This window comes from Protobothrops mucrosquamatus, unplaced genomic scaffold (genome assembly GCF_001527695.2).
Source record: "Protobothrops mucrosquamatus isolate PMUCROS unplaced genomic scaffold, P.Mucros_1.0 scaffold1337, whole genome shotgun sequence".
Lineage (NCBI taxonomy): Eukaryota > Metazoa > Chordata > Lepidosauria > Squamata > Viperidae > Protobothrops > Protobothrops mucrosquamatus.
Window position 1 is genome coordinate 583,550 of NW_015387535.1, and position 5,597 is coordinate 589,146.

Sequence of the window (5,597 nt, forward strand, 5' to 3'; positions counted from 1 at the left end):
GTGTCCGTGCACTGTGAGGGCGCTTAGCCTCACCTGGCACACAAGTGCCATCTAGTTGTCCCCTCTTCTGCTCCTTGTTTGCCCCCATCCAATCCGGCTCGGGCTGTAACCCAGCAGTCACGTCCCCACCCTCCATTTCACCGATGTTAACTGTTTTACAACCTCCTGGTGCTCACGTTTTGTTTCCTAGTATGTATATATGTATACATGAATACATCCTTTTAAATTCAGTCAACTTCATGGACATTCTATATAGTTTTCTGGGCAAAAATAGGTACATGGTTTGTCATTGCCTTCTTCCATTTTTTTTAAATTTCCGGGTATAGTTCCTGATAGTTCCTGGTGGTATGACACTGCTTAACTTTTTCAGATCTGCCAAGGGTGGGCAGATGCTGCCAATCATCTGAGTTAAATAACATAGAACAACCTTAATCGCATAAACATAAAGAATAACTACAGTAACCATAAAAGTAATAAAATGACTGAAACTACTTTCAAAAGCTTTTCTTTAGAAGGAAATATCTGGCAACTTTACAGTAGGCCATTGTGGAGAAAAGCTTCCATTAGCTGATAGTTGTCTGTTGATGCTAACTTGCCATATCTCTGGGAATGCTGTTATACATACAAATCTCTGATAATGATTTTAAGAGACATGTAGATTTATATTGGAGATCTTGATCCTTCCTAAAGAAGCAGACAATTATGGTAAGATGTCCTAACGAATGGATTTTGTGCCTAAGAACTTGTCTTGGTAGATCAACTCTGGCAGGATTCTTGCTCATAATAAACATCTGTAGAACTTCAGGCTTCTGTGGACTCTGAAAACCCTTCCCAGTATAGTAAAATGAACACTGACATGTAGATATTCTCCTATGTATAATAAATATCAGGTCACATCTTATAAAGTATGATGGTTGTAGTACTTAGAATTGCCAGTTTGACTTTCTATCTTGTCATACAATAAAACAGAAATTTTCTTGAGGATATCAAACACAAATTTTAATACAGGCTTTAAGCTACACACTTTCCACTGAGTATAGTGTGTGCAGAAAGAAAATATGTCAGCCAAGTGTATTGCAATGTGAAATTGTTATGTAGTCATCTTCTGTACTGGAAAAGCTCAGTGAAGCATCAATATAACAAAATGTAAATAAATTATTTAATATTGCATTACATACACAGTTTGTATAATATACTTAGTTAAAACAAGGAAGGAACAATCATTAAAAACAGCAAATAATTAAATATTTTCAAGATTATGTAGGTAGGCTGAATGTCTTAAAGTATATTCTGTATTGATACTCTTCAATTTCTGTTGAGATTTTTAATAGATGTAAGAAAAAAGTTGGGTCTTGGAATCATCAGGGAATTATTGAACCAAGTTACAATGACTGACAATGTGTAAAATCATGAGAATGTGGATTGCCCCAATTATTTCTTGCTCAGTATTTAGGTTAAATGCTAAGATGTTCCTTACCCTCGATTGATGCAGTGGCAGATTAAATATTCAAATCACAAGTAATATAAAATGACAACTCTTTTATCATCTCTTTCTTACCTTCACATCCAAGGAATTGGAAGTTTTCACATCACTATCTTGAATATTAGCTGAAAACACATATTTAGTTCTCCCTGAAGTAGAAAACCTAAGCTTAAATTGCACCAAATTGGACTGGGAACTTATATGATACTACTGAAAGATCATTTTAAGTGGGCTTTTTCAATTTAATGTGATGCAGTCCAGACAGTTATTTTTCATTTTAGTGAAATTTAAGCCATGGCAATTAGCATAAAATCAGCCTGTAAATGTAATTGTTGAATAATATTTGAACCTAGATTGATTGTTACATTAGTCTAGCTAATTGACATCTACTACAAATATTGAATTGTCATGACACATCTGGAGACCTAATGTTAATTAATAGAGAATGCAAAATAAATGGAATGCCATAATGCACATTTTATTATTTATAATATAGAAAGAGTATTTGTTGTTTTTGTTGCACCAAACTAATAAGTTTGTCCCCTGGAACCTAATACAATATATGGTAACAGTAATTTATGATGTGTTATAATGCATAAATGCTGGTTTACCCATTATGCAAACCACAATATTGTTTATTTGGCATTGATTTTAAAAATAAAAAAAGTTAATATAAGATAATCCAAGATTTTGATTGAATAAAACAGTTTTTATTATGATTCAATCTAACACTTATGATTTCTAAACCATAATGTAAACCAGACCTAACAAGAGATTTTTCAGTGTTTATCTGTGAAACAATGGTCTTTATGCAACCTTGGCTTTTTTATGGGTAGGCAGGGGTAGGCAACCTTGGCTTTTTTATGACTCGTGGATAGGCAACCTTGGCTTTTTTATGACTTGTGGGTAGGCAACCTTGGCTTTTTTATGACTCGTGGACTTCAACTCCCAGAATTCCTGAGCCAGCATGGCTGGCTCAGGAATTCTGGGAGTTGAAGTCCACGAGTCATAAAAGAGCCAAGGTTGCTATTGCTTTTGATTATTTTTTTTGTTATTTTTATTTATTTAGTATAATTTATATATTATTATATTTTATATTCATGTTTATTATTGTGTATTAGAGTTAAAGTATGTTAATATGTGATTGTATTAAGTTTGGGTAGCTTTATTTAGATTTGGGATGTTATGTTCTTATCCCTGTATTCAGTTCTGGGAAGTCCGGGGGGGGGGAGGGGGGAAGGGGATGAAGGGGGTAGAGTTATATAAAATTTGGTGTATTAATATGTTATAGAGAAATAATGTAATTTTTTTTGTGAAGAGAAGGTGGTTGGCTGGTACCCCCAAACTGCATCCGAAGGTTGAGGAAAAGAAGGAGGTGGGATGTGTAGGGTAGTTGTAAGAGAAAGAGGAGAGAGGTGTGGGTAGGAGGGGAGGGAAGTAAGAGGGAAGTAGGTAGGAAGGGTGAAAGAGAGGGTGGATGCGGGGGGGGGGGGGACTGCCGACCACCTCTGAAAATATGATGTTTAATAGATTTTTTTTCTTTCCTTTTTTATGTGCACCATATTTGTATTAAGAATTTTTTTTATTTGAAAATTAATAAAAATTTGTAATAATAATAAAAAAAAGAGCCAAGGTTGCCTACCCCTGCTTTAGACAGAGCTGGGCAACATTTGGCAGTTTAGATTTTGTTGCATTGCATTGCAACTCCTATATAAGAGCCCTGGGGGCACAGTGGTTAGAATGCAGTATTGCAGGCAAACTCTGCCCACAGCCTGGAGTTCGATCCTGTTGGGGCTCAAGGTTGACTTAGCCTTTCACCCTTCCACGGTTGGTAAAATGAGGACCCAGATTGTTGGGAGCAATATGCTGGCATTGTATACTGCCCAGAGAGTGCTATAAAGCACAATGGGGTTGTATATAAGTCTAAGTGCTATTGCTATATATCCTTGTCATCACGTATAGGGCAATCAAGAAATGTAGACATCAGGGAAACTATACATAGGTTTATTAACACCAATGGCTAACAATAGATAAGGTTGTAAAATAGTTGTACTTGTTTATGTATAATCTAAATATACTTTCTAATAAGAGTATATTGTATTGAAAAATAATTTTAAAGAAGCTGGTTGTGATTTGGCTGCTGCTTTTAGTTTGGAAAGATATTGTAGCTTGCAGAATTTGTATGTCCCTATTGACTAGAGACTTTTCAGAAGGCTGCATTGACCCTTGCAAAAGAAAATGGAGTTTTACTTTAACCCCGTCAAATGATCAGTGAATGCAGGTAGTCAACTTATGACCATAGTTGAGCCTGGAATTGCAATCATCAGTCAGTGTGGTCTTAAGTCAAGGCATTATGTGATTGCACCTGATTTTTCAACACTTTTGTGATGATCATTAAGCGAACATTGCAGTTGTTAAGCAAATCAATTTTTCCCCAATAGGAGGGTTTTTTTTGCTAGAAACCAGTAGTAAATGCCAGACACTGGCAAAAAAAAGTCAAATTATGGCCACGTGTCCACAGAGCACTGCAAACAATCATAAAGGTGTGATCATGTGATTGCATTCTGTTTGAGCGGTCATTCTAACTTTGAAAATGAATCATAACTAGCTTTTTTGGAGGCTACGTTAAGTGACTGGTGGCAAGCTGAGGCCTATTTGCAATTGTTTTCTTTGGTTTACTTTGGTTTTTGTTGGATATTTGGGGACTCAGTCAACAGTTCCTTGGTCAGATTGGAAAATGACTACAGCAGAGTGCTTGCCTCAGCTTCTGCTTGGACTAATTCACCTTGTTCCAAGTGGAAGTCTAAAGTGCCAAATCTGCAGGCAGATTGAAGAGAAAACTTTTGCAGTTGCTATGGCTACTATCAATTATTCAGAAGACCCAAACCCAACACTTTAATATACTTTATCAGGCTTAACCACAAACCCTCCAAGAACTGTTATTTATTTATTTTAAAAATATTATTTGTGCCATAATGAGGGAGGGAACCAATTTGCAAAAGATGCCCTGTATGAAGTGACAGAAATAAATAACCACAGTTGGCAGTGCAGAAAGTCAGAGTTTCTCAATTAGTCTCAGGGGCTTAAACTAAAAACCAAGCAAATGTTTAAAATGCAAAAGAGCAGATCCTCAGGCAAAAGAGCCAGCTGAAGGAAAATAGAAATACTTTACTGGACAAGGACATAGAAAGAAAGGAGAATTAAACGAGGCTGCCTGGCAACAGGGAATGCAAGTCAGAACAATTCTTGACTTTCATTAATAGGGCTGCAAAGCCTACAGATGCACTGTGGGCCATTCTATGATTATTTTTTTACTCAAATAGATGACAAAAGCTTGGCTTTATCTGGTTTGCAGGTTCAGTGATTCTGTTCCTCCACATTGCATACTCTGTGTACAATAAATGCAGTCCTCAGAACTTCTCTCAAGATTGGACTTTTATTGAAAGGCTTTCCACCCTCAATGGGCCAAAGCTCTCTTTTTCCCTGAGTCTACTTGACATCCCTCAGGATTCACGGATGTTTTTATGTTTGCTTCTGCCATAATTGTGTTGATGCACACTTCAGTGATGCTAATATGAAACAATTATTAATTAAGGATGATCCAGGAAGAAACAAAGAGATGGGTAGGTAGAGAAAAAGGAGATAGGTATGATACATAATATTTGGTATCTGAAAAATAAGTGTAAGATTTGGGAATGTCTAGTCTAATGAAGAGAAGGATGAGGGGTGAGATGATAGCAGTGTTCCAATATCTCAGGGGTTGCCACAAAGATGAGGGCGTCAAGCTATTCTCCAAAGTGCCTGAAGGCAGGACAAGAAGCAACGGATGGAAACTTACCAAAGAGAGAAGCAACCTAGAACTAAGGAGAAAATTCCTGACAGAACAATTAACCAATGGAACAACCTGCCTCCAGAAGCTGTGAACGCTCCAACACTGGAAGTTTTTAAGAAGAGACTGGACAGCTATTTGTCTGAAATGGTATAGGGTTTTCTTTCTGAGCAGGGGGTTGGACTAGATGACCTCCAAGGTCCCTTCCAACTTTATTATTATTATTATTATTATTATTATTATTATTATTATTATTATTATTATTATTATTATTATTATTATTAT